The following is a 20,270-nucleotide window of genomic DNA, read 5'->3' as shown; positions in this document are numbered from 1 at the left end:
ATCTGAGTACATATTGTCAACAACTTTGTTAAATAGAGGCTGAAATGAGGCTGAAATCTAGAGTTGTTTGAGAACATTTGGAGAGAAACAAATCTGATTAGAAAAATATTCATAATAAAACATTGATCATTGTGATCCTTTGGGCAATATGAATGGTTTTATGCTATGTTTTCTCTCTGGCTTTTCCTCCCATCCAGGCACTTGATTTTTGCTTATGTGATCCTTTGTTTAAAAGTTTCTTACAAGTAGGCCCAGAACTTAGGTGCTTTTGTAGTGATGTCCAAATTTGTGACTGAAGAATGTCATGTCAGTTACATTTTTAATCCTTCTCAAACGTCATATCTCATAATATGGACAGAATTGCACCAAGATTTTGCTTTATTTTGTCAAATAAAGCCCACTTCACAATAAACAGCACTGAAGAAACAAAGTCTAGATCCAGACAACTTGAATGTATCAAGGAACTCAAGTAATAGTATCTCATATTTTCAATTCTCATATTTTCAATTTTTATATATATTTGTCTTTTTTGTTTGTTTGTTCTTGTAAGCCGCCTTGAATATTTTAAACAGAAAGGCGGGGTAAAAAATATTTAAATAAATAAATAAAATAATAGCTGTTTATTAGATTTAGGAATTCATTTTTATTGAGATAAGAAAAGCAATACAATATGCGATGGGCTAAAGCACAGTGTATTATTGGAAGTAAGTCTACATCAAGAATGAGCAGAAGAGATACAAACGGATATGATAAAAGAGAGAAAGCTGTGTATGCAGAATGTCTTGTTTTTATATGAATAAGCCAAGTGGAGATTTTAAAAGGGAAAATTATTAGGACTCACAAAAAGACTAATTGACTTATGTGACAACCTTCTGTAATGATGACATGATACCCGACTGAGGAAATGCAGGTCTCAGTGTGGTGTAGAAGATACCAGAATCTTGACATGAAGCTCCAAGCTTGTCAGACCATAGAAGAATATTGCAAAATTCAGTATGTTATAGTAGTATCATTGCAATCTTATTACGGCAGTATCTTTTCTGCAAGCCCTTGTTTTCTTTTAAAATTCACTTTGATCTGAAAGTTTGTTGCCAGAGTCTCACCCTAGGAAAGGTCTTTTCCTCAACTGCCCATCTGTATTAGCCCCTAATCTGTGTTAGCTACACCAGTACTAAACACTGATTTAAAGGTTTTACAGTTACTCTGGATAAGACTTTTAAAGGTGTTTAGGTGACCAAAGACATAGATTTTCAAAAGTACAAGTCACAACTTTCCATTAAAATCAATTGGGGTTAAGCTCCTAGGAGCATATTTTTATTAATTTTATTTTTCAGACACTTTCACGTATCTATACAGATATAGTCAAATATGGTGACAAAGGAAACACGGTAAGAGTATGGTTTAACAATAACACAACATGAAATATTCATAGATAAATATTGGTGAGCATTAGAAGATAAATAATTTCTTAACAACCACCAAGCATCAGAAGCCAGATCTACCTGGAATAAGTTTGCAATGCTCTCATGAAACACCAGGCATCTTCTTAGCTGGATCACGTGATTCCGTGTCATTAATATCATACCCAGAAATCTACTACTTCAAGATAGGTCCAACAAGGAAAATAACAGAACACCGCTGGTTACCTACAGCCCCTCGCGTAAACCCCTTCAGCACATCACTGGAAATCTACATCCTATCTTGGAAAACGATCCCTCACTCTCACAGGCCTTGGGAGACAGGCCAGTCCTCGCCTACAGACAACCCACCAGCCAATTACAGAGAGAGAGTGTTGAATTGGTATTCATCTACAAATTTGACACTGTTACCCTTGGCTTGAACAAAGACATTAATTGGATGTCACAATATAAGACCAGTCTCCCCAGCTTCTAACAACTGCATTTTTAAATCAAAAGCTAAGAATGGGACACTTCCAGCCCACTTAATTAGCCTCGTTAGCTCAGGTCCTATAATTAGCAGAAACTTCCCATCCACCCCCCTTATAAATATCTTGATTCTGTTAAGATCTGTATGGTTTTTCTGAGGCAGGTTGCATGGAACAAAGACAGCTTGGACATGTCATACTTTCTTATTCCCCAACATTCTGCACTATAAATAATGTTGAAAGTACACAGCTCTGATCAATCTGGAGTTTGTTTTTTGTGTGTATTTTGATACTTTCCAGACTGTATTAAGCTCCTAAACGTGTTCCTGGCTTTACTGATTTTGTTTCAGATGTCCTGGCCTCTTCTACCCTCCTGGCTAATGGTGCTGCACAAGTACGTGAATGTTTCTACACTGGTCAGAACATAATCTGCTCTTCATGTGGGTGATGGTGAGGCAATATTAAAAGTCACGATATCTGTCTTATTGCGGTTGATTTTCAGTCTAATTTTCTGGCTGAGTGCATTGAGATAAATTGTTTTTCTTGTGCATGGTATTGGGGATATGATAGGAAAGTAAGATCATCTGCAAGAATAAGAATTATTTTACAACGCTCTTGATTTTTGTGAAAGTTGAAACAGGAAATATAATTGGAATTAAGCTAAACATATATTGGTCCTACATTCATTTTAACATCTTCTGCCTTTCCCAGTAAAGATATTGGTAGTGAGTACCATTTCTTCATGTCTTGTCACTTCTTTAAGTATGACTTCCATCTTGCAGATCCTACTTTTGATAAATCAGAGCATACATATCCTGATGCAGAACTAGGTTATCTTTTTGCTTGAATGAAAAGAGAAATGATTCTATTTTAGATGAATTTGGCCTACAAGAAATATCCATCACTTCAGACTTCTTCCAACTGAGAGATAGTATTTGTATTTTCCATCAAAAACTTTAGAATCTGAAAAAATGTAGAGTCTTGAAGTAAATGTGTGTTTAACTTCCATCTTGAGAATGTTATAGGTCTATCACCAGTATGAAAAGAAATTGGAGCATGAGCAGAGATGATGTAATTAGCAACTTTCATCTTCAGATAGGCAGGAAATAGCACCTTAGATATCACAAAAAAGTCTAACCTGGAATAGGCAGTGTCAACCATGGAGCAATATTTGTAATCAAATTTCATAGTATATTTAAGTCTTCTAATAGCTACTAATCCCATCTCCTTTAGTAGGGATAACAAATGACTTTTAAAGGACTAAGATTTTCACCTCGAACACTGAGATAAGATCCCATCCATGACAGTGTTTAAATCTTCTGCTAGTACTACAGGGACATAAACTCTGTTGGAAATAATGTCAGTGATAAAGGGTGCATTCCCATCACCAGAATTGTATACACACCCAAAAATTTATCTCTTCATATTTAAAATGCCTTTAATTATTATGTATCTGCCCTCTGGATCTGACCACAACTGAATAAATTGAAAAGTTAGACTCTTGTGGATTAGCGTCACTACTCCCCTACTCCAGGAGTTGAAAAAGCAATGATATGTATGGGTATGTCTACACTACAGTGCTAATTTGGACTAACTTAGTTCAAATTAGTTAATTCGAAATAAGCTAATTTGAAATAACGCGTCTAGACCCAAAAACTAATTCGAATTAGCATTTTGCTAATTCGAAATAGCGCGTCCACACTGATTGGACACTGGGTCGCATTTAAAGGGAGCTCAAACCAGTTCCAGCAGGGCATCAGGTCAGTAGTTGCTTTGTGTGGCTGCTGTCTGAGGCTATCTGAGACTCATGCTTAAAGGGGACCCCTTGGATAGCCGGTTCTCAGCTTTTTCGCTTGCTTGCCTACCTCGCCAGGGGACAGCAAAGAGCTTTCCTCTCCGCCTGTCTGTTTTGGTCATTCTCATTGGGGACGCTGCTACAGTTGGCACCATGGAGCCAGAGCTTGCCCTGGACATTCTGGTCCAGTTTTTGGACTTGCTGCTGCAAGCCTGCCAGCAATGGCTGGAGGCTGCCTGGCACCATCTGGTGCACGTCAGCCCCCTGCCTCTCCCCCTGGCCTCCCTGGGGGCCGTGGAGGAGCCGCAGCAGCGCTCGGATGCCAGGGTGCTCCACCGCATCTGGCGTCTGGACACTAGCAGCAACTGGTGGGACCGCATCATCCTGGAGTGCTGGGGATACCAACAGTGGACCCAGAAATTCAGAATGAAGAAGGACACTTTCCTGGAGCTCTGCGAGTGGCTTGCCCCTGCTCTGCGGTGACAGCACACTCGCATGAGGCCCGCCATCCCCCTTCAGAAGCGTGTGGCCATCTCCCTGTGGAAGCTCTCCATGCCAGACAGCTACCAATCCGTCAGGAACCAGTTCGGCGTGGGGAAATCCACCGTTGGAGCAGTGCTCATGCAGGTACGGCACTCACTGGCCACTGGGCCGGGGGGCAAGAGGGCTGCAAGAAGGTGATGGGCCGCCCCAGGGAAAACGGGGAGGGAGGAGGCGAAAGTGCCCCCGCACAGAAGGGTTCAGTCTGTCCCGGCCGTACTACACGCCACCCACAGTGGCCAGGATCGCAGCGGGGGTTGCTTCTGGGAGTGGGGCGCGGGGCAGTGCCAGGGAACGAACACTTACAGCCACCAGGGCACCCCAGTGATTCACGGTTTGGTGTGTGTCTCTGCATGTGGTCAAGGCCATCAACAGGGTGCTGCTCCGCAGGCTGGTCTGCTTCACTGACCCGGACGCGATCATCCAGGGGTTTGGTGCTCTTGGCTTCCCCAGTTGCGGGGGGGGCCATTGACGGGATGCACATCCCATCCATGCCCCAGAACACCAGGCCTCCCTCTACATTAACCACAAGGGTTACTTCTCCGTGCTCCTGCAGGCCGTGTCTGACCACCGGGGCCAGTTCACAGACATTAATGTGAGCTGGTCCGGCAAGGCATACGATGCCAGGGTGTTCCGCAACTTCTCCGTGTGCCGGAGGCTGCACACCAAGACCTTCTTCCCCGGCTGCCACAGCAGGGTCGGGGACGTGGACATGCCCGTCTGCCTGGTGGGGGACGCAGCCTACCACCTACAGCCCTAGCTAATGAAGCCGTACACGGGATACCTCAACCCCTCCCGGCAGGCTCACCAGGGCCCACATTCTGGTCGAGGGGGCCTTCGGATGCCTGGAAGCCCGATTCCGATGCCTCCTCATCTGCCTCAACCTCGCCAAGCACAATATCCCTCCTGTGGTGGCAGCATGTTGTGTGCTGCACAATTTATGTGAAAGGAAGGGGGAGGCTTTCCTCCCAGCCTGGATGGCTGAGGCGGAACACTTGGCTGGCCAGTACGCGCAGCCCCGCACCACCACCATCCGGGAGTCCCAGTGGGGGGCCGTCCAGATCCAGGAAGCCCTGCAGGAGAGCTTCCCGTTGGAGGACTGAACTCTCCCTGCATGCCCCACTGGGGCCTTCTTCCACCCTCCCCTCCTTCTCCTTTCCCCTCCCTAACCCACCTTCCTAATGTCAAATAAAGACACCTGTTTTGACAACCAAAATCTCTTTTTATTTTACATAACTGGGGTGGGGGGAGGGAGGAATCAGAGTGGGAGAGGGGAGGGGGAAACCTGGGAGGAGGGAGCTGGAAGTGGGAGGAAGGTAAGGGAAAGCTCAGGGTTCGGGGTCTTGCTAGCTCTCCTGTCTTGAAGCACTGCGGGTGCAGGGATGTCGGGGGGGGGGAGTGGGTGTGGAGGGTGGGGTAGGAGGGACGGGGGGTGTGGAGGAAGCGGGAGGAGGAGCGGAGGAGGAGTGAGAGCTGGGGCAGCTGCAGGGGATGGAGCAGGAGGAGGCAGGAACCTGTCCACTGGGGTATGGAGGTGACTTCGGAGGGCACGGCCTTGATCATCCAGCACCTCCAAGATCTGCTGCCGCAGCCAAAGGTCCTCCCGGACCCAGTGCTCCTGGGTGCGGAACTGCTGCCCCAGTAGCCGCAGGTGCCGCCACTGATGGTCCTCCAGGTTCCTGGTGTGCCTGCTGGCCTGGATGCGGGTGGCTGTTGCAGGCGGGATGGTGCACACCCTGAAGTCCCAGGTGCTGTGGCTGTGGTGAAACAAGAGCAGTGGTCAGTTTTTCCTGGGGACACAGTGGGTGAAACCCAGCCCCCCTCTGCAAGGCGAGGTCGATGTGTGGGGAACAGGCCAGGGCTCCTGCATGACACCCAGCTGCTGCTCCATGGTGGACAAGGCCCAGGCACACGATCCCTGGACTCCCTCTCCACCCCGCTGCCCCCCCATACACATAGGGGCATAATGGCACTCATATGTGGAGCCCTCCCCTGCCTCAGACGAAACAGCAGATGTGCTCTGTGGGATGACTCAGGGGTCCTGGGTCCTGGGCATGCTCCCTGCAGGCTCCTGAGGCTCCTGGCTCTTGGTGTCCTCCTCCTCCTCCCCAGGGTCGATCACCACCCAGAGGTCATGGACTTCAGTGCAGGAGCTGAAAACTTTGCTTACAAGAGCTGACCAGATGGAGCCTGAGAACTCCAGATGCAAGAGAGGACACCACCACAGGTGAACAGGTCCGATTGCTTCCTGAGAGCCGAGGAAGAACTTGCAAAAGCGACGAGGAGTCCTGTGGCACCTTCTAGACTAACAGATTTATTGAAGCATAAGCTTTCATGGGCAAAGAGCCACTTCATCAGATGTCTTCGTCTTTGCCCACGAAAGCTTATGCTCCAATAAATCTGTTAGTCTGTAAGGTGTCACAGGACTCCTCATCGCTTTTGCAGATTCAGACTAACACGGCTACTCCTCTGATACAGGAAGAACTTGACACTTATAGCAGAGCTGTGGATTAGGAAAACCAAAACAGCTGAGGCAGCTGAAGAGAGAGCCTGCCAGAGGCTGATGGCAACATAGCTCAAAATATTGGTGCAGCAGAAGGAGCTTCTCCAGCCAGTGAGTGCATCCATCCCCCCCCCCCCACCCCCAACATCTGGCAGTGGAAGAAAGTCTGCTCCATTTATAAGGGAACTGACTGGAAAGCAGAGAACCTGTCTACTTTTTGAGAGACTATGTAGCTGCATAAGATTACAGTGGCTAAACAGGTGCTTATCCTCTTAAACACATTAAGCAGATAAGTTTTTAATGATATGGAAGAGGCGATGCGAATGTGTATAGGCTTCCGAATGTTTGACAATATCAGCCATGCTGAATATGTACATGAATGTGCAGCTTTATGAGAAAGCTGATAATGGGGGTGGAGGCTGAAAGCGACTGTGACAAACTCTTTGATCTAATGGCCTATGAGCAAGTGTTGTGGGTAGTTACAGATGAGATAAATGCAGACGTCTGTGACAGAAAACAAACTGACAAACAACGAAATGAAGAAAACATTCTACTGATTCAGAGGCTGCAGAAAACGTTGATGAACGTGTTGAATCAAGGCTTCCTAGGAGTCCAAATCCAAGCAGAGGGAAATCCCCATGTCACACAGGAGGATTGAGGAAGGAGGGGATTGAAAATAAACCCAACCTCAACTTTGATGAAAAGCAAACAAACAAAAACAAAACAAGGAAACCTAAGTTTCAAACTCTCCTACCAAAAAGGAAGGCAAGTAGTCTGCCATCACAGTGCCGATCCTAGACATTTAAAGCCAAACTGCCCAAAATTAAAGGCAACCCCAAGACCCACATCCCCACCTGAGATAATGAGTGCCACTACCACTCCGCCGATGGAGAAGCTGGGGGGTAGGAAAGGGCAGGAAAGGTCCCGGCCACCACCGCTGCTACCACAGAAGCCCCAAGCTTCTTAAATCACTGCTGAGGCTCTGGACAGTTCTCAGGACTGGCTGGGGAATGGGTGGCCAGCGTGGCATGCTCCGGGTGGCATTGAGGGCTGGTAGCCACACCTCTTCTGCACAAGGTTCTGGCCACTTCAGGAGTGGAGAGCTGACCACTGCCTGGACCACTGCCCCAGAGACAGCAGTAGAGGAGGTGAAAAACCCAATGAATAATATCAGGACTGAATCTTGGGAAAGCAGTGAAAGATTTATTAAGAGTGCAAAGGTAACTGGCATAGAGTGTAAGGTCTGGAGCAACACAGTGTCCCAAGTCACTTTGCTAAAGGAAAATTTGGTAAGGGAGGAAACAGTCTTCTTGGTCAAAATTTACATGTTTTAGCTTTGGCTGAATTCTCTGGACCATACCTCTGGCTAAGATCCACTTCAAGTGTAGGAATGTTAGGGGACATGTTGTGGGTATTAGGAATCTGCTTCCTGCTGATATTTTAATAGGTCAAGATGTTTTAGCCACATCTCTGTCTGTTAATGTCATACACTGCAGCCAGAACGAGTACTGCTCTGTCTCACCTGCTTTGTCTGGACAGCAAGGACGAATGCAAGGGGGCAAGGAATGCCTCTGTCTTTTATCAGCTGAAGAGAGCAGCTTTCTCAGATGAGGGGGTTGAAGAGTTCATTGCTTTGCCCAAGTCTGCTCTGAACACAAGTAACAAATAGTCCTGTGGCACCTTACAGACTAACAAAAATATATAGTACTCATTTGACAAAGTGGGTCTTATCTATGAAAGCTCATGACCCTCTATATTTTTGTTATATATCGGAAAATATATATAGTGCCACAGGACTACTGCTTGGGTTTTTTAAAAGGGTATGTCTACACTATCCTGCTAGTTCGAACTAGCGGGGTAATGTAGGCATACTGCACTTGCAAATGAAGCCCGGGATTTGAATTTCCCGGGCTTCATTTGCATAAGCGGGGAGCCGCCATTTTTAAATCCCCGCTGGTTCGATCCCCGTGCAGCGCGGCTACACGGGGCTCGAACTAGGTAGTTCGGACTAGGCTTCCTATTCCGAACTACCGGTACACCTCGTGGAAATTCAAATCCTGGGCTTCATTTGCAAGTGCGGTATGCCTACATTACCCTCCTAGTTCGAACTAGGGGGGTAGTGTAGACATACCCAAAGTTACTATCCCGCTGAGACGGAACTTAGAGGGATTTGAATAGAATTTTCTAAGTATCAGCTCAGCAGGCTGATCCTTTCCTGGACAAAGAGGGAGTATGGCCGGGAAAGAACAGTTTTGTTTTTTTGGTTTTTGGTTTTATTTTTTTTCTAGAAGGGGATTTGTGGTACAGGAAGACTCCTGGAGGAAAAAAGAGGCATCCTGACAAGGTTTGAAGCAGGTGCTTGTGCCTGATAAACAAAGAACACAGTTACTAAAGTTAGTTCGACTGCGCATTTGTGGGACATTTAGGAGTGGATAGCACTTGTGATTCCCTGTTGAGGCTATTGTATTGCCTGAAGTGTTCTCAGTTGATATTTGGTTAGTACAATCTAATCATAGAACTGGCCACCAATATGAGGTGTATGCCTTACAGCCTGACAATCTGCCCTCATGTGGATACTCACCCTCTTGGGCCACTCCAGATAGCACAACGATAGAATCATAGAATCATAGAACTGGAAGAGACCTCAGAAGGTCATCAAGTCCAGCCCCCTGCTCTAGGCAGGACCAATTCCAACTAAATCAACCAAGCCAGGGCTTTGTCAAGCCGAGACTTAAACACCTCTAGGGATGGAGACTCCACTACTTCCCTAGGTAACCCATTCCAGTGCTTCACCACCCTCCTAGTGAAATAGTTTTTCCTAATATCCAACCTGGACCTCTCCCACCACAACTTGAGACCATTGCTCCTTGTTCTGCCATCTGTCACTACTGAGAACAGCCTCTCTCCATCCTCTTTGGAACCTCCCTTCAGGAAGTTGAAGGCTGCTATCAAATCCCCCCTCACTCTTCGCTTCTGCAGACTAAACAGACCCAAGTCCCTCAGCCTCTCCTCATAAGTCAGATGCTCCAGCCCCCTAATCATTTTGGTTGCCCTCCGCTGGACCCTCTCCAATGCGTCCACATCCTTTTTGTAGTGGGGGGCCCAGAACTGGACACAATACTCCAGATGCGGACTCACCAAAGCCGAATAAAGGGGAATGATGACATCTCTGGATCTGCTGGCAATGCTCCTCCTAATGCAACCTAATATGCCATTAGCCTTCTTGGCTACAAGGGCACACTCTTGACTCATATCTAGCTTCTCATCCACTGTAACCCCCAGGTCCTTTTCTGCAGAACTACTACTTAACCGGTTGGTCCCCAGCTTGTAACTATGCTTGGGATTCTTCCGTCCCAAGTGCAGGACTCTACACTTGTCCTTGTTGAACCTCATCAGATTTCTTGTGGCCCAATCCTCCAATTTGTCTAAGTCATTCTGTACCCTATCTCTGCCCTTAAGCGTATCTCTCTCTCCCCCCAGCTTAGTGTCATCCGCAAACTTGCTGAGGGTGCAATCCATCCCCTCATCCAGATCATTAATAAAGATATTGAACAAAACCGGTCCTAGAACCGAACATTGAGGCACTCCGCTAGAAACCGACCGCCATCCTGACATCGAGCCATTGATCACTACCCGCCTTCTATCCATCTTTCTATCCATCTTACCGTCCATTTATCCAATCCACAATCCCTTAACTTGCTGGCAAGAATATTGTGGGAGACCGTATCAAAAGCCTTGCTAAAGTCAAGATACATCACATCCACTGACTTCCCCATATCCACAGAGCCAGTTACCTCATCATAGAAGCTAATCAGATTGTTCAGGCACGACTTGCCCTTTGTGAATCCATGCTGACTATTCTTAATCACTTTCCTCTCATCCAAGTGCCTCAATATGGATTCCTTAAGGATCCCTTCCATGATTTTTCCAGGAACCGAGGTAAGACTGACCGGCCTATAGTTTCCTGGATCATCCTTCTTCCCTTTTTTGAAGATGGGCACTACATTTGCCTTTTTCCAGTCATCCGGGATTTCTCCCAATCTCCACAACTTTTCAAAGATAATAGCCAAAGGCTCCACAATGACATTTGCCAACTCCCTCAGTACCCTCGGATGCACTAAGTCCGGACCCATGGATTTATTTACGTTTAGCATTTCTAAATAGTTCCTAACCTGTTCTTTACCCACCACGGGCTGTCCATCTTCATCCCATCTTGCGTCACTTGGCGCAGAAGTCCAGGAGCCGACCTTGTCCGTGAATACAGAGGCAAAGAAAGCATTGAGTACTTCAGCTTTCCCCACATCATCTGTCACTAGGTTACCTCCTTCATCCATTAGGGGCTGCACACCCTCTCTGAGCACCTTCTTCTTGTTAACATGCCTGTAGAAACGATAGGTACATAAGTTGTCTGGTTTTCCCAAGCACAGTTCCTGGTCTTCAGGACTTATATTTTCATTTCCTTTTCCTTTGTGCAGGGACCACGCTATCACCCTTAATGAAATCTGGCCTCAATGCCTGTAGTGCTTGCTGAGCAGCTAGGGTTGCCAGATGGTTTAACCAAAAATACTGAACACCTCTCGCCCCCCCCCCCCAAAATCAATGGGGAAAAAAATCTGTTGTGAAAAAAAAGGGGAGACCAAAAAAAAAGGGGGGGGACTCCAAGAGTTGTTAAGCAAAATAAATAAATAAATAAATGAAAAACAAAACAAAACAAAACAAAAACAGTGTGACCCCTTTAAGAAATGTTTTTGAGGCTTTTTGGGCCTTACAGCCTGCTGGCGGCCGTCCTCCATCTTGTCTTCCTGCTCTGGGCCAGACAGCTCCTATGCAGAACCAGGTAAGTGCCCGGTACTGGACTGTCTGGGTAAATACCAGACACCTGGCAACCCTATGAGCAGCTGATGGGGTAGAAGTATTTCACAGACTCAGCCAGCTTCAGTATGAAGATTGCAGGCTCCTCTCATACCTCATTTGATGCCACTAAATACCGCTTTCTTTTTGCTTAAATGTACAGAGATGTCTAGATACAGGAAAATGTAAAGTCCTTATACTTAATTAATTTTGCTTAGCAGCAGAGATTAGCTAAACTTCAGTCATTTGAAGATGATGGATCTAAGGGTCTGTATTATTCACTTTCCTTCTGGCCCTTGCCCCTCAATATGCCCTTTCAATGACCAGAGAAAATAAACAGGAATCCAATCCCACTACCCCAGAGAATGTATCCTGGAGAAAGCTAATGATGGGTTTTTTTTTCTCCCTTGGCTTTCAGCCCTTCTAGAACCTCCAGTAACCACAAATTATTCTTGCATAGTTTGTTTTTAAGATCTTCTTATTTCACCCAAAGACTGGTTAGTCTTCTTTTTAAAGCATTCTCCATTTTAACCTCCTTTGGTTCAATGGCAGTGTTTGCAGTTTGCAATCTAAACAAGTCAAACGAGCTTTGACTTCTGCAACATCTGTAAAGAGCTTGCTCATGTAAATCTTGAGATTGAACAATCCAATTTGGTAGTTGGAAAGGCTTTAATACCTGCAAAGTTCTGAGTGAAAGACTGCTGGGTTTCCTCAGCCTTTAAAGATTCAGGTAAAACAAAAAAAGCAGTCATGTAGCTCTTTAAAGACTAACAAGATAGTTTATTAGGCGATGATCTGAAGAAGTGGGTCTGCTCCACGAAAGCTCATCATCTAATAAACTATCTTGTCAGTCTTTAAAGTGCTACATGACTGCTTTTTTTGTTTTACCAAGATCAGACTAACACCGCTGCCTCTCTGTTACTATTTAGAGATTCAGGTTTGCATCATTTGGCATTTCTGTTTTTCCCAGCAGGATCCATAAAAACACAACAAAAAGGACCCCCTAGCCTGATTTGTACATTTGTGGCAGAAAGTTATGAGTTAGCTACTCGGGAGCCCTTAACCCATGAGGATTCAAACGTGGGGGTTAAGGAGACCACGTGTCAGGTGCAAACTAATGGTCCTTATCAGCCTTTTGTAACTATTTAGTCTTTAAGGTTCTACTAGTCTATTTGTTGTTTTTTAAGTGTTTCCTGTTAGGGTATGTCTACACTACAGCACTATTTCAAATTAACTTATTTTGAATTAGTTAATTCGAAATAAGCTCATTCAAAATAACTCATCTAGACATAAAAACTAATTCAAAATAGCGTTTTGCTATTTTGAAATAGCGCATCCACACTGATTGGACGCTGGATTGCATTTAAGGGGAGCTGAAACCGGTTCCAGCAGGGCAACACATCAGTAGTTGCTTTGTGTGGCTGCTGTCTGAGGCTATCTGAGGTTCATGCTTAAAAGGACTCCCCTGGACAGCTGGTTCTCAGCTTCCCCGCTTGTTTGACAGCAAAGCGTTCTCCTCTCCGTCTGCTTTGGTCACTCTCGTTTGGGACACCGCAGCACTCGGCACCATGGAGCCAGAGATGCACCTGGGTACTCTGTTGCTCATGCTGAACATCTTGCTGCAAGCCTGGCAGCAATTGATGGAGGTTGCCTGGCACCTTCTGCTGCAGGCCAGCCCCCTGGCCCTCCCTCTGTCCCCCCGGTGGCCCTGAATAACACCAGCAGCGACTGGTGGGACCACATTTGTCCAGGAGAGACCAACAGTGGACCCAGAACTTCAGGATGAAGGAGGACACTTTCATGAGCTCTGCGAGTGGCTCGCCCCTGCTCTGCGGTGATGGGACACACTCATGAGGCCCGCCATTCCCCTCCACAAGCAGGTGACCATCACCCTCTGGAAGCTCTCCACGCTGGACAGCTACCAATCCATCAGCAACCAGTTCGGCGTGGGGAGATCCACCATCGGATTGGTGGTCATGCAGGTATGGCACTCACCGGCCACTGGACCAGAAGGGGGGGCTGCAAGGAGGACATGGGCTGCTCCAGGGTTTGGTCTGTCCTGACCTAAAGTTTTTCCGTTAAAAGTATTTGCGCAAGAGAGCGTCTATACTGGCATGTGCCTTTGCGCAAAAGATTTGCTTTTGCACAAAAGCATCCGTGCCAGCGTAGACACTCTCTTGCGCAAGAAAGATCCGATGGCCATTTTAGCCATTGGGCTTTCTTGCGCAAGAAATTAACGATACTGTCTACACTGGCCCTCTTGCGCAAGAATACTTGCGCAAGAGGGTTTATCCCTGAGCGGGAGCGTCAAAGTATTTGCGCAAGTAGCTCTGATTTTGTACATTACAACGTCAGTTTTCTTGCGCAAATACTCGTGGCCAGTGTAGACAGGCGACAAGATTTTGCCAAAAGCGGCTGCTTTTGTGCAAAATCTTGCCAATGTAGACACAGCCAGAGTTAACTGATGTCTGGGCTGGCTTTTCTTATAATGCCCTATGATGAGCAGCTTTATCCTAAACTGCACAAGAGTTGAGACTGGAATTTTCACCTTCCTGGGATGTATGGCCACTCATACTGCAAGCATAACACAGATTGTCTCTAATGGTGCCAGCAAGATGAGTTATGAACACAGTTACAGCTTTACCTCTCAGTTCCCCTACTTCACTAGCTTTGTGTCAAGCAGACCTTAATGTTATTTCAACACACTTCTGTTGTTTAACACAAAAAGAAAATGCTTTTCTACAATAATGCCTACTCCTATCAGAAGTGCACATGAAGGATTGGCGCCTGCACAGTTAGGCAGAGGAGCACCCATCTCTGCATGTCAAGTTAAATTAACCAAAGCTGTATGAAGCAGCTAGCAGAATGTGGGACTGAGCCCTTGAATGGCGGAGTACAGCTGTAAGAGTCAGAAGCAGAAGCTGCAACACAGTAATGCTCTGTTTATAGAATCATAGAATACTAGAGCTGGGAGGGATCCTGAGAGGTCATCAAGTCCAGTCCCCTGCACTTACGGCAGGACGGAGCACCATCATCCCTGATGTTTATCTAGAACATGGGTTCCCAAACCGGGGGACATACCCCCCTGGGGCGGGCCATGAAGAAATTCCAGTGGGGGGTGGGGCGTAAGGCAACCTTCCCACTCCCCCCCCCCCCCCAAGTTGCACTGCTATTTTTGTTTTTTGGTCCTGGTCAGTTCCTTTTTCTTTTTTTTTTTTTTTTTGGCTCAACAAGTTTTGCTGCTATTTAGGGGGGGGGGGCATAAAGGTTTCTCAAAAATCAAAAAGGGGGCATGATGCCAAAAAGTTTGGGACCCACTGGTCTAGAGGGACCTCCTGAATGGAGCTCACAGACTACTGGTGGTCCACGGACCACAGTTTGAGAACCTCTGGTCTAACCTGCTCTTACATATCTCCAATGATGGAACTGCCACAACCTACCTAGGCAATTTATTCCAGTGTTTAACCACCCTGACAGAAAGTTTTTCCTAATGTCCAGCCTAACCCTCCCTTGCTACAATTTAAGCCCACTGCTTCTTGTCCTACCCTCAGAGGTTAATGAGAATAATTAACCCACCTCCTCGTAACACCCTTTTAGGTACTTGAAAACTGCTATTATATCCCCTCTCAGTCTTCTCTTTTCCATACTAAACAAACCCACTTTTTTCACTCTTCATGGTTTCTAGATCTTTAATCATTTTTGTTGCTCTCCTCTGGACTTTCTCCAGTTGCTCCACATCTTTCCTGAAATGTGGATCCCAGAACTAGACACAATATTCCATTTGAAGCCTAAACAGCAAAGAGTAGAGTGGAAGAATTATTTCTCATGTCTGGCTTACAGCACTCCTGTTAATACATCCCAGAATCATGTTTGCTTTTCTTGCAATAGTGTCACACTGTTAACATATTTAGCAGAGTCACACTGTTGACTCATACTTAGCTTTGACTCATACTTGCTTTATATAACGTACTTCCTATACTCCATTCAGAAAGTACTACAGAATCAGTTTTATGCAGTAACGGACAGAAAGGCGTGGTTTACATGATAAGGTGGTACAGTTACTTGAAAGAAGATTATTAAGGAAGCGTTTCCAGGTAAATGAGAGTGAACATGTCAACCCTTTCACCATCACATATAGAGGGGTCAAATGAAGAAGGCCAGGATTATCTCCGAAGCATTGGAGTTGAGGAGTAGTTTTGTGTCACCTATATGCACTGATATCCAACTGAGGTGTGCAAGCAAATATTTCTAGTTTTCATGGTTGTGGAAATGTGGCCCCTAAAGAAGAGCTGTGTAGCAGAAAAGAGGCCTGGGGACACTGCCTTGTGTAAAGGATGAAACAGCTGTAAAGCCTCTGCTAATACTCAAAAGGAGAAAATAGGTAGGTAGGATTTCAAACAGGCGAAATATGAGCTAGAGATAAAAACTTTGGACTAGAAGAGCACGGGAGGGAGAGCATGATCGGCCTCTCCTGAGAAGCCACACTGAGATCAAATGGCAGGTAGGATGAAATATAGGGAATGACTCACCAGAGGAAAGTAGGTCAGGTATTCACATCCTGGGTTTGGGCACCGTTGTGCAGGGAAAGGTGCTTTCGTATTCAGGAAACAAGCACAGGAGACAACTATGACAAAACAGTGCATGAAGAAAGGCCAGGAGAGTAAAATAAAGTGTTACACGATCTGGTTTGCCACAGTGTTTGCCAGCTGAGCACAAGTGTTCTCATATGAGAAGTTGGCTTTAAACCAGCCACTTCATGGGCTTAATGGCTTGACTCTGATATATTCAAACTTCCAAGGGAACATGCATGTGCGTGCACAGGAGCCAGGCTAGAGGCATCACTCAATTTTATACCTCAACCTAGCTCTCCATTCAAGACAAGACAAGCCCTCAAAATTTCCTAGCTACTGTGTGTGAGGTGAGGGAGGAGTCCTACAGAAGTCCGAGCAGAAGTAGTTGAAAACTGGCTAGAAAGGCTCTTTTTCATGCCTTATGGACTCAGAGCAATCTTGAACACCACACAGCTTGCATATGTCTCTGAAGACCCAGGGAGATATAAGACTGGCAGTAAAGGTAATTTTGACAGGGGGAATCAAACCTGGGACCTCTGGAGCTTAGTACATGAGCCAGTGCACAATTAACTAAGACTGTAGAGCAGACTCATTATTCGCTCTGTAAGTGGTCTCACTGCCACTAGATGGGACAGTAGGTGCGTGGGTTACATAAAGACACTTACGAACCCATGAAGAAACCTGTGGGAATCAGAGTTCTGGGGCTTGGTGTGGGAGATGAATTAGCTCCTCAGTTGCAAGAAGACAACTAGCTGGGAGGTGAAAATTTGTGGCTGTGCCAGATGTACTAGCTTCCTCTGTTAAGGTGTACAGACAGTCATGGTCTTCAGACCTATGTGCTGTTCAAGTGAGCTCAAGGTTTGCTACACATATTCTGTAAAGCTGTGGTTATGATATGCAGGATACCCACAGCGTCCTCTCTTGGATTCCAGCTGGTACTTTGCACTTAGGAACCCTTAAGAGAAAACTTTGCTATCAGCACTGTGAATAAATGGCACAGTGTTCATTGGAGTTTTGCCTTAAAGCATTCATAAACTCACATTCTTATGAATGAGTTTTGGTCTTTATAGCAGAAAGCAAAGCTAGCCCTGCAATATTCCAGATGATCTATGGCAACCTGCAACCCCTTTAGCTCTGAAAGTGACCTCAAAGGCCACTGAGTTGTCACTCTATATGGCAACCACATTTACATGTTTTGGAGCACCAAATTATTTAGCATCTCTGGTTCCATAGCGGGCAGTCCAGATAGTGTACATTTACTCCTGTTCACAGCTGTTTTTTATGTAAACCCATGCAAGTTAGGACATGAAGAGTCTGAGGCATTGCTTCCATAATCCTAAACTATGGGTGGAGAAGTGTGAATTGTGGTGTCCAGTGATCACTCTGTACTTAGAACAAAGCAGAGCTCTGGCAAACACTCTGAGTCAGATTGCAAATGGCTGACAAGAGCTTCATAGCATCCCACGCAAATACTGTCTGGGAAGCTCAGCCCTTAAAGATACAATCCTCAATATCACCAGAGTGACGGACTGGAGCAGACTGGGGGAAGGGTATACGAGAGTCTAGGAATGACAGTGAGGAATCAAGGAGCTTTGAGAAGACATTGAATTTACAGGTTGAACGACCCCTGAACACCAATTCTTGCATCATAGTGGCTTGCAGCAGGCTGTGAAGGCTGAGGTTCATGTTGAGAGAGCAAACAAGCAACAGATAATTTGGCTCATCCTAAACTCCCACAAAAATGTGCATGGTCTTACACTTAGCATATATATCTGATGCCATACCTGCCTAATGCATTGGTTCTTGACCTTCTTCAAACTGAGGACACTAGGGGTGTGTCTAGACTACATGCCTCCTTCGGCGGAGGCATGTAGATTAGCCAGATCGGAAGAGGGAAATGAAGCCGCGATTAAAATAATCGCGGCTTCATTTAAATTTAAATGGCTGCCCCGATCTGCCGATCAGCTGTTTGTCGGCAGATCGGGGGAGTCTGGACGCGATGACCCGACAAAGAAGCCTTTCTTCATCGACACAGGTAAGCCTGGTTTCACGAGGCTTACCTGTGTCGATGAAGAAAGGCTTCTTTGTCGGGGCATCGCGTCCAGACTCCCCCGATCTGCCGACAAACAGCTGATCGGCAGATCGGGGCAGCCATTTAAATTTAAATGAAGCCGCGATTATTTTAATCGCGGCTTCATTTCCCTCTTCCGAGCTGGCTAATCTACATGCCTCCGTCGAAGGAGGCATGTAGTCTAGACACACCCTATAGGACCTTCCTTCCTGACACCGGCTCCTCCCTGTCCTGGCCAGTCATGTTTCATTGGGAAACATGACTATTTAGCATTATGGGATGGGCACAAGACCATGAAACAAAACCTCAGACCTAAATTGCCCCCAAAATTTGAAGTTTGGGTCCAGACCTAGACCTGGAAGCCAGTGAAACTGAAGCCCTAAATCTGAACACTGAGGAAGGTTGGCTACAGGTGCACATTCAGCCCTGCAATAAGTCGGCATGACTCCTCATGAAGTCCAGAGAAGACGCCCTGATTCCCAAGGCCGAGATTTGTCCTTCATGTAAAATTGTATCTAAGAGAAACTGGTCTTATTTCTATGAAAGATGCTTTTAGACTGCGTATTGCAAGAGGTCATGGGAGCTAGGCCACGAGGCAGACCAACACATTCAAAAGTCTGGGTAACCTTTACAGATACAATTTTCTCTTGACGAGGCAAAAGTGTGTTTTAATTGTACACACGTTGTGATTGCTGGTTTTCTGTCTTTGCCCCAAAGCATCTTTGGAGAATTTTCCCCTTTTCTGTATATTCTCTGATCTACTGCCCTTCACTCACTGCACCAAAATCACTCCATTTTAAAAATAATTAACTCTTCTTCAGATGCATGTAATAGTAATAAGAACTGTAACTACCAATGGGGTTGGTTCAGGCAAATTTGAGACCCTCGTGGATTTGGGGTCCCCATTGGAAAGGCCCCGAGTCAATGTACAACCTTCTTCCCCTTTCTGCTCAGCCAGCTTCCAGGAGATTGGGGGCAAGAGGATAGAACACTGAAATGCGAGAAGAGGTATAAATACCTACATGCAGGATTACACAGAAGTGAGATGGGTGCATAAGTATAGGGACTAGGGTTCATGGAAGGGTGCTGCAGCACTTCCATATTTTATGCAGGGCTCCATTGCTGCCTTGCATCCAGAGTCCTGGCTGCCACCCACACCTGGGGCTCCACTGCTGGCCCTGTGTCTGACCTCAGCTATGGCCCCAGCCTCGGCCCTCTCATCCGTGTTGGGGTCACCCCTTCCACAGACATGCCCCTGCTCCCAGTCCCACTCTGGGAGCTGGTTTTCAGCAACCCCCGTATAAAAATGTTCCAGTGCCACTGCGTGGATGGCTGTAGAGGGAATTAAGAGGAGAATGGACAGAGATTTCCTATTAAATAAGAACTTGCTTTAGAAACTTGATAAAGAAGGAGGAAGTCCTACTTCTCTAAGGGCTTCAACTTGTTACCACTACAGAGCTCTAAGTCATTACCTTGTACCTCCTGCTCCATCTCAAGTAGCAAAGAAACATGGTTCCCCTGTGAGCTGCACGTTCAGAAACCTGGGCTGAATCAGCCCTGCCTATAAAACATAGATACAATGTGCCATGTATCTGGAACTAAATGATCACCAACGGAAAAACCACAATGCAGCAAGATAACAAAGTAAACAGGTCAGGCAGATTATTTTCCCAAAACATTGTGCAATGTATGTGGAAAGCCGCCTCTTCAGGTAAAAGCTGCTGAATCAAAGGCCGTTGGTGCTACGAGATTTTCCCATAGACATGTTTTTACAGTTGCAGTTAATATGTGACTAATGCTTACTGCAGGGTAACCCACAACCACTCCTTAGAGCTGTAATATAGAATGCAACTTAACTTCATTAGTAGGGGTTTGATTCTAAGTACAAATGGGGACTTCAGAAAAAGATCAACAATGATTTTCAAAAACCCTCTAAAAGTTTGTGCACTGTCCCACAATGAATGTGCAAACTGCTGCAGTTAGACTTTGTATTTTAAAATAACTAAGACAAATTGCCTGACAAGAACAATAAACAGGTCAAAGACTTCTGAGTA

The 20,270-nt window shown here is 45.9% G+C and overlaps 1 long non-coding RNA gene across 1 annotated transcript; it reads right to left on the bottom strand.

Moving 5' to 3' along the window:
* Positions 1 to 5,451: 5,451 nt before the first annotated feature.
* Positions 5,452 to 19,825, bottom strand: LOC142827562 (uncharacterized). The gene is made up of 3 exons (XR_012902232.1): positions 19,689 to 19,825; positions 10,896 to 11,103; positions 5,452 to 5,977 (listed from the first exon to the last, which is right to left on the bottom strand). It is a non-coding gene; the product is annotated as an uncharacterized LOC142827562 (long non-coding RNA).
* Between the last annotated feature and the right edge of the window lie 445 nt (positions 19,826 to 20,270).

Source organism: Pelodiscus sinensis, chromosome 3 (genome assembly GCF_049634645.1).
Source record: "Pelodiscus sinensis isolate JC-2024 chromosome 3, ASM4963464v1, whole genome shotgun sequence".
NCBI lineage: Eukaryota > Metazoa > Chordata > Testudines > Trionychidae > Pelodiscus > Pelodiscus sinensis.
The sequence above is the reverse complement of the archived record's forward strand: the minus strand, read 5'-3'. Positions and strand labels throughout refer to the sequence as shown.